General features: G+C 39.8%; 1 pseudogene; it reads left to right on the top strand.

Moving 5' to 3' along the window:
- Positions 1 to 6,507: 6,507 nt before the first annotated feature.
- LOC110752405 (F-box/kelch-repeat protein At3g06240-like) lies at positions 6,508 to 7,767 on the top strand (annotated as a pseudogene).
- Positions 7,768 to 9,898: the final 2,131 nt, after the last annotated feature.

The following is a 9,898-nucleotide window of genomic DNA, read 5'->3' on the forward strand; positions in this document are numbered from 1 at the left end:
CTTTCTTTGTTAGTGGGTACTTGATTGGGATATTCCCCAAGGCGGTGATTCTGAACGATTGGAGTGTCCACAGGTTTGCAATCTAACATTCCCGTTTCTGCCAATAAGTCTAGAACATACTTCCTTTGTGAGAGAAAAATGCCTTGCTTTGATCGAGCAACTTCAATGCCCAAGAAGTACTTGAGTCCACCAAGATTTTTCATTTCAAACTCCTTTGCTAAACATTGTTGGAGTAGAGAAATTTCCTGCTTATCATTCCCAGTAATAATCATATCATCGACATAAATGATAAGAGCTGTTACCTTTCCTCCCTTGTGTTTTAAGAACAGAGTATGGTCAGAATTACTCTGCTTAAAACCATAATTCTTCATTGCCAAGGTGAAACACCCAAACCATGCCCGGGGAGACTGCTTCAATCCATATAATGCCTTTCGTAATCTACACATCACATTAGTAGGAGTAGATGTAACATATCCTGGTGGGATATTCATGTAGACTTCTTCTGTAAGTTCTCTATGGAGAAAGGCATTCTTCACATCAAATTGGTGGAGAGGCCAATCAAGATTTGCTGCAAGGGACAATAGCACTCGAACAGTGTTAAGTTTTGCAACCGGGGCAAAGGTTTCTTCATAGTCAATACCATATGTTTGCGTGTATCCCTTTGCCACAAGTCGTGCTTTGTAACGTTCAATTGACCCATCAGCATTGTATTTCAAGGTGTAAACCCATCTGCATCCGACAGTCCTTTTTCCTCGAGGTAAATTCTCCAGTGTCCATGTGTGATTTTTCTCCAGAGCATGCATCTTTTCCTTCATTGCGTGAACCCATTTTGGATCCTTCAATGCCTCACTCACTTTGGTTGGAATATGAATTGCAGATAACTGGTGTACAAAGCCTTGGAGGGGTGCAGATAATTTTTCCGCAGAAACATAGTTTGCAATGGGATACTTCGATGCTTTGCCATGATCCGGTGAATACCGGATTGGTGGTTTTCCACGGTTCTGTCTATTGGGTAATTGATATCTAACAGTTTCATCAACTAAAACAGTAGATGTAGTAGAATCACGTACCTCAGGAGTATTCTCATGAGATTGATCAGCTAGTACTGAGATGTGAGGGGGGTCTTCATCATCATCGTCGGTGAAGTATGAAAAAATATTGTGCTCTCTGCTGTGGAGCGACCGGTCGCTGGTCTCCTGGAGACCGGTCGTTTCTGGACAGATTCGACCCTCAGCTTCAGTGCTTGGAAGTGACCGGTCGCTGGGCTCCTGGCGACCGGTCGTTTCTGGACAGATTCGAATTTCAGCTTCAGTGCTTGGAAGCGACCGGTCGCTAGGCTCCTGGCGACCGGTCGTTTCTGGACAGATTCGAATTTCAGCTTCAGTGCTTTGATGCGACCGGTCGCTGGGCTCCTGGTGACTGGTCGCTTTTGGGCAGACTCGATTTTTTCCTTCAGGACTTCTATGCGACCGGTCGCTAGGTGATCGGTTCATAATTGTATATCATTTTGTACCCTTCTAGCTTATGATTTGGTTATGTTTTTGAGTTAAACTTGTGCTTTTAATCCTTTTTGTGTTTATCTTTCAGTTCATTGAGCTTTAGGTAATAATGATGGCTTTAGAGAGCATAATTCATGCAATTCAAGCATGTTAAGGCCTAATTTGGATGAATGGATGAAGAGCTTAAAGACAAACTCATTTTGGCTACAGCCCCCTGCCAGTCCAGTTCCGTAGGTCATATTGCAAGCTTTGTTTCAACAACCTACATAGCTCGAATGAGGCCACATTCTTCATGAAAGTTGTTCCAATGGGTGTGTAATATAACATATCCAAAATTCAGCCCCATTGGATAAATATGGAGTCTGTTACCTAGCAAACACAGAGCCATGCTCAGGATGGATTTTATCAGCGCGCAAAATGAGTTAGCAATTTGTTTTGGCCTTAACTTCCTCCTCCGACCTTGGATTGGCCCAAATGATATATGGCTGGAAAGAAGACATTCTGAACTTCAAGTTTGAGCGCTTAAAGTCTTAATTTGCTTAAGGGAAGCCCAATTGGTAAGCCCTTGAAGTTGCTGGTCATGCTGACCTCAGGATGAGCTATTATTTCTGGTTGGAAGCTTGGTCATGGTGACATGAAGATGAGCTAGGGCTGCTGGTGGGATTTATTAGTGAAGTGCATCAACCATTTCAGATTTTATAATGGAAGTGTTGTATGCATTAGTGAAGTGCATCAACCATTTCAGATTTTATAAAACAAGTATTGTATGCATTAGCCATACTTAATTCAGATTTTCAGCTTCCTTAGGCCTATATATAGTGAGGTTTCCCAAGCTTGTAAACACACCCCAAGGGGGGGAGCTCTCAAACACTTCTCTAGAGCTCCCTTCCCTTCTCTCCCTCAAATTCTCTTAGTTTCTCTTTCTAGTTTTCAATTGTTATAATGAGATCTTTGTGCTGAAATTTTCCTTTAAGTCTTTCCAAGTTCTACTTTAATTTTCATTGTTATGTAAATTCTTTTCTTTAGTTTCAAGTTTGATTAGTTTCCAAGTTTCAATTATGGTTTTTGTTCTTATTCATTATGCTTATAAGTTAATATGCTTGTTTGAATGATTGATCACCATTTAGGCTTGCATGTTAGCTATCTTGGTTTGAATTAAGAGTATACACCATGCTTTAATTCGAATTGAACTATGAATAGGAAGAGTATGTATGGACATTCGACAACAGGGATTAGATACATGCTTGGTTGTTTAAATTGTTCTTCTATGCTTAATGGGTTCCTAATGCTTAATTTTAGGTTAGACAACAAATGATCAAATTAGGGAATTAGGAACACAAGGTTATGACCAAACACCATGGCTTAATCATACATTAGCTAGAATCAATCCGTTAATCTAATTGAACTTGGGAACTTATTTGCTTGAGTTAGTTATTTCTTTCTTCCTTGTTTTATTTATTTCCTTTCTTTTTCATTTCTGTTTTGTGTAGGAAAAATAAATTGGATCATTCAATCACCAATCCTCGTGGGATCGACCTCGCACTTACATATGCTATACTACCAAACGGCTCGTGCACTTGCGAGTATCACAAGTTGAGGATGCAACTGAATCCATTTTGGTGAAGCTGTATCTACGCAACACTAGGCTCCTGGAGACCGGTCGCTTTTGGGCAGGTTATATTTTCTTCTGGACTTTTGGGATCCATTTTGCTCTAATCTTCAAGTTCTTGAATTTCCAGGGCCTCCTTGCCCAGTGGTTCTCTTTGTATGTCTCTGTGAGGCGGAGAGTTGGACATCGGATCATGAAAAAACATTTCCGACTCCATAAAAGTGACATCCAAAGTGACATATGTACGATGACTGGAGGGGTGATAGCATCGATATCCCTTCTGATGGGCAGCATAGCCTACAAAAACACATCTGATAGCACATGGATCAAGCTTGCCACGTTGATTCTTATGGAGGTGTACGAATGCCACACAACCAAAGACTCGGGGCGGAAGCATCTGAACAGAGGGCAAGGGCCCATGTTGGGCAAGTGCTTGTAATGGAGTCCGGAAGTCTAAAACTTTGGAAGGCATTCGGTTGATGAGGTAGACCGCAGTGACTATAGCATCATCCCAATGGTGGCGAGGAACATGAGCTCCAATCAAAAGAGCTCGTGCTGTTTCAAGGAGGTGTCAATTTTTTCTTTCCGCAACACCATTCTGTTGAGGAGTTTGAGGACAAGTGGTCTCATGGATGATGCCATGCATTTGGACGTAGGTCTGAAAATCATGGTTGATATATTCACCTCCCTTGTCAGAACGAAGGACTTGAATCTTGGTAGAGAATTGAGTTTCAATTTGCTTGTGAAATGACTAAAATATAGGGAACACATCAGTTTTATTTTTCATCATGAAGAGCCAAGTCATGCGGGTACAATCATCCACAAAGGTAATAAACCACCGGAAGCCAGAAGTTGTAGAGATAGGTGAAGGACCCCAAACATCAGAATGTATCAAAGCAAATGGAGCAACACTTTTATTTGTACTTAATGGATAAGAGGTTCTGTGGCTCTTGGCCAAGATACAAGTATCACATTGGAAATCAGTGGTACAGGAATTTGAAAACAAATCTGGAAATAGATGTCTCATATAGCCAAAAGACGGATGCCCCAAACGTCGGTGCCATAGCCAAAGTTGTCGATCCTTCCAAGTCGATGAGTGCTTCACACTATGTGCCTTTCCCATACTGAAATCATCCACATAGTACAACCCCCCTCTCTTAGTACCACGACCAATGATCTCCTTGGTGAGAATATCCTGAAATAAACAGAAGTCGGGATACATGAGTACACAACAATTTAGTTGCTCAGTAGCTTGGCCAACAGACATCAATTTATTAGACAACGATGGGACAAGCAAAGTATTTTGAAGAATAAGGGATGGAGAGAGGCCAATGGTTCCAGCACCGACCACGGGAGAGGTAACACCATTTGCGTTGGCAATACTTGTTCGTTGTGGTGTAGTTGTACTTAGAAAATTAGTTGGATCGAACGTCATATGATCTGTGGCTCCTGAATCAATAATCCAACATGTGGAGTCACTTGTATATGATGTATGAAATACATATCCGCAGTTACCTGAGTCACTAAAAGATGAAGAGTTCTTTTCTGGTGCTGAGGTAGATTCTTCATGAGGAATTAATGTTATCGGAGAGTCCATGGTGACAAGGGCAGTACGACCCGTTCCTCCACCAGCAAGTTTACGAGCCTTGAGACCCGCCCACCAATCTGGATAGCCATGTAATTTAAAACAGTTTTCTCGAGTGTGTTTTTGATTCCCGCAGTGAGTGCAACCACTCCCATCTATGTGAGCCTTGGGTCGAGAAGGTGGTGGAGTAGTCGTCTTGTTGGTAGTGGTCTGTAGTTGGAGAGAAGCAGCAACTGGGGTTGGAGTTGGGTGAGAGGGTCGGTATGTTCCTTTTGTTGCCAATCCTACTCCGGTTGGTGTTGGAGCTCCTAACATCACAGCTTGTCGAATATCTTCTCGTCGAACATGAGCATAGGCTTGCTCTACTGTAGGGAATGGACTCATTTGGAGCACATCACTTCGGGCTTTGTCAAGTCGGTCATCCAAACCATCCAAGAAAATATAAACTCGATCTTCTTGGATGATATCATAGTATTTCTTGATATCCAGCTCACACTTCATTTCATTTGGACGACGAAAATCGATTTCTCTACATAAGCCTTGGAGATCATTGTAGTAAGTTTCAATCGAGCCTCCCCCTTGTCGCATACGGGAGATTCGCCTTTTAAGATCATACACCTGGGAGGTGTCAGTGCCATTAAAGTAAGTTGTGGCTATTGCATCCCATACTCCTTTGGCCGTCGGGAATCTAATGAAGTTGCCAATCAACCTTGGCTCCATGGAGTTGATTAGCCACCCTTTCACAATTGCATTTTCTGTCCACCATCGGTTGAATGTAGAGTCTGTTTGAGAAGGTGCTGGGAGTTCACCCGTGAGGTATCCCAGCTTGTCTTTGCCAGCAACATACATCTCAATATATAACTTGAGACCATAAGGCATAGTTGGAGCCATCCAATTTAATGCCAATTTGTGCAGAGGAGGTTTTGTAGGTAATTGTCGGAGTCGGAGTCGTAGTAGATGTTGATGCTTGTGTCTTCATCAACTCAGCCATTTGAGTAGCAAATTCTGTGAAGGTAGAAGGAGTAGCCGGATCAGTGGTGCTACTTTCAGTGGGAAAGAAGTCGTTTTCTCCCATGATTGCAGCAACGATTCGAGGCTAGAGTCAGCAAGATCGCTGCTCTGATACCATGTCAAATTAGGAGGAGATATTGAAGGTTGAGTAGAGATAATGGAGAGTGTAGAGAATTTGGAAGCTATGCATATTTTCTGATTTCAACTTATGTTCATTCTATTACACATCAAAACATATATACATGTAATAACCCTAAAACATTCCATGAAACATTCCCTAAGACAAGGATTACATTGCTCAAGAAAAGTATTCCCTAAAACAAGGAATGAGACAAGTGCCATGAGACAAGGGTTGTCTTGTGTTTCATGTCTTTGTGTTTCACAAGGTGACAATCACACAAGATGCCAATATTGCTAACAGACTGCAGACACAAAGTTAGGGTTAATGCCATCCTGTATTTTAGTGGGCCACAGGGTTAGGGTTAGGGTTAGAGGAAAGAGTTTCAATAAAAAAAAATAAAGAGAGTTTCAATCAGACTCCTTGTTAACTACGTCTGTACGCACCTTTGGGTCCTTAACGCTAGTGGATTCCTTGTTCAGTAGAGAATCAAACACGAATAGAATATGATTAACCTAATAAATATATAAGTTATCTCTCCTGGAGCTTTAATATTATATAACACAAGTTATTAACCCACATGCACTTTCGTACAAAGGAAGAAGAAGAAGCTAGAGGTACCGAATCATTAATTTTCTTTTCTCTATCAAGTAGTTAGAAAGAAGAAGAAGAAGAAAGAAAGAAAATGGAAGCGCCGGGGCTAACGATCGCCGGAAACTCTAACTCTACTAATGGCCAGCTTCCATCAACGATGATAGAGGAGATTCTATCAAGGCTACCAGTGAAGTCCTTATGCCGCTTCAAGTGTGTCTCAAAGCCATGGAGTTCCCTAATCTCCGACAACCCCAGTTTTGTTGCATCGCACTTGTACAAAGGCATTGGGGAGGATAAAGATGATCTACTCTTCCGAAGAAGAAGAAGAGTCATATTTACTGATGCCGCAGGTAATGGCCTCCACTCTATGCACCTTGACTACGATGATGAGTTTCTCAATCATAACAACGAAGAAGATGCATCATACGATCACGATAATCGCAATCGTAACAGTTTCGATTTCGATGATGACGATGACGAGGTTGGTGATAGTAATTTATTAGTAACAACAGCCACGGAGCTCCAGTATGTTTATAGCGAGTTATCAGGTATTTCGGTGTCCATGTTGGGTTGCTGCAACGGCTTGTTGTTATGCATGTTTTTGTATGACTCGCAGTTATATTTGGTTAACCCAGCAACAAGGCAATCCAAGAAACTAACGAAAATGCCAACCCAATATAAAATTGATGACCGCTACTTTTGTAACGTATATGGGTTTGGATTTGATTCTTCCACTCATCAACACAAGGTCGTCAATGGCGTCATCTACATGGATGAAGGGGTTGAGTTTGATGTGTATACATAGGAAACCAATTCTTGGCGACAGATTCCGTACCTATTTCCCTACCACATCTATCCATGTCGAAATAAAGGGACCCTGCTGAATGGAAATCTCCATTGGCTGGGGACAAGAGTCATCGGAGATGATGATGATCACTCGTCTTTGTTGATCGTCTCTCTCATTTTAACAGAAGATCAGGAGTTTGTACTAGAAATGCCACTGCCGCGCGAATTCAACTCTTCTCAAACTAGGCGTATTAAGCTCGGGGTCTTCAGGGAATGGTTATGTGTAACGCATGAGGGTGATTATGATCAAACAACATACAATGAGTTTTGGGTCATGAAGGAATATAGAGTTGGCAAGTCTTGGACTAAAATGAGGGTCTCCATCCCATATTGGGACTTGTCACATTCTGGTTTCTGGACAAAGTCTTATGATTTGATGGTGTTTGGAGAAAAGTTAGTTATGTACAATTTTAACAATCACAGCTTTCGAAATCTATGCGTTCGTGGAATCGGCAAAGTTAGTAGTGTTGAAACCTACTTGGAGAGCCTTGTTTCACCTAAATAGAGTGAGAAAAATAAAAGAAGTAATGTGTACATTTTTTTTTTTTTGGTCTTAGTTATTATTCTTTTGAAGCTGCAATATGCTGAACAAGGTTTCCAATACCGGTATTAGAGTATATACTCAGTAGAAGGAGACATCAAACTTTCTTTGTTACTCGTTAGACAGAAGTCTCTTGGTTAATATTTCTTATTGGGTTTTGTTTTGTTTATTTTATACTTAACTCTTATAAATTTATAGATGTATTTATGATTCTTCATTTGAATTTTCTTTTGGATGTAACTCAAAATGCATAACAGTTTGTTGTAGATGCCATAGAGCACAAATATGTTGCAGTGTTTCTGTGTTCAATTTCATAGCCATTGTATTTAGGGTCATATTTCATTGTCTTATTATGTTTTGTGGTGTAATCAGATTTGTTATATTAAATTTACATGACAACAATTAAGTAGTTTTAACTTTTAATCTCCACCTTTGTTTTAAATCAAGACGCACACCTCACAAATCTATTTTTTTTAATGAAGAAAAGTTTAAGGGGAGGGGAGGCTACCCCATCCTAGGGTCAGGCATACCAAGGCCTCTTTGAGGACTTACAAAGGGGGTCTTAGCCCCTTTTTTGGTTTTTATAGATTACCCACCAAGAGGGATTAACGACAGCGGGACTTGAACCTAGGCCTTGATAGCGAAGAGAACGATCCTTAGCAACTCAACCAACCCTCATTTCCCCTCCAAATTTAGAATTCAAGCAGCCTATGAAATTAGTGTACTTGGTACAGTAATTAGTAATTTATTTATTTTAAATTCCTTTCAAATGGTTAAGTATGAGAACATCTTCATTGCATGGGTGTAAAGGGAGATGTAAAGGATATTTACACCGAGAGTTGCCGGAAATTGCTCCAATTAATAGTAGGGTGAAAATTACTGCAAATATAGCATTTGGCCGGAAAATGTAACAAGGACCTTTTAACGCATATATGAGGACTATAGTATGGCCGACCCCCGGGCTTCCCAAGCTTACATTGATTCCATTTTGGAGAGGATGAGGGATATAAACTTATGATAAATGATGAAGAAGATACTGAGGTCAAAAGATTTGCTGAGTTTATGAAGTTGAGACAAGAGAATGATGTGGTTGAGATAAGAAACAAAGCGGATAAGTATTTGTGGTGGGATGTTTAAAATCCTAAATATCCTCAACTTAAATTGTTAGAATCTACATTCATTTTGGATGGTTGTATCCTTTTCATGTTTCTTTGACTCCAAAAGTGATGGAGGCCCTAATTTGTACAAGTGATTGGGTAAGCGGATGAATTTTTCTTTTACAAGGAACAAGAAGAGCTCAAGTTCTATGACGTTTGGAGAAAATTGAGTTGGGTAAGACTAAGCTACTAATTCAATTAATATATTGATTTGTCAATTGCATTTTTTCAATGTTTGTTCATTCTCTCACACCTTAATTATCACATTTTAGAGGTGAGCCGAATGACAGAGCAAGCACTAGCAATATATTGCTAGTTGATCTTGGATATTTTTCTTCATGGTAATTTACTAAGTTTTAAAGTTTAGTATTTTATTTATTTATTTTTAAATTTTTTTAAAAAATATAAAATTTCACATTGAAAATTTGACTGAATAAAGTACTAGTACTAACTTTATTAGTTTATGTGAATGTGATTAATGGAATAGTATAAGTTGGTTGGAAATTTAGTTTTGACCCTACTGATTTGGGCCTTCCTAATGCTTGGGCTTAGGAAGGAAGAAGAAGAAGATATAGAAGGAACGAACGAAGACGACAACGTTTTGGGTTGGTGATCGTGATCGAGACACTACTAATTCTAATGACTGCATATATATGTGAGTGACTACAGTTTTCAACTATTTTCTGTACTTCTCTCAAGTGCAATTGCAGCCATAAACCAATGCTTTTGGTGAATTTTTAAATTTCTAGAAACTGTGTTCCTCCCACTTGGGAAAACATTTAATGAATTTTTTTGGAACTAACTTACCCCTATTCTAATTTTTAAATACCACTTTTCAATAGTAACTTTAAATAGAAAAATAAACGGTATTATTAGAAAAATCAACAGCTTTTCATTTCCAAAATTGCACATACTAAATATGGGAATGAGAGAAAGTA

The sequence above is a fragment of the Prunus avium genome, chromosome 4 (assembly GCF_965620075.1).
Source record: "Prunus avium chromosome 4, drPruAviu1.hap1.1, whole genome shotgun sequence".
Lineage (NCBI taxonomy): Eukaryota > Viridiplantae > Streptophyta > Magnoliopsida > Rosales > Rosaceae > Prunus > Prunus avium.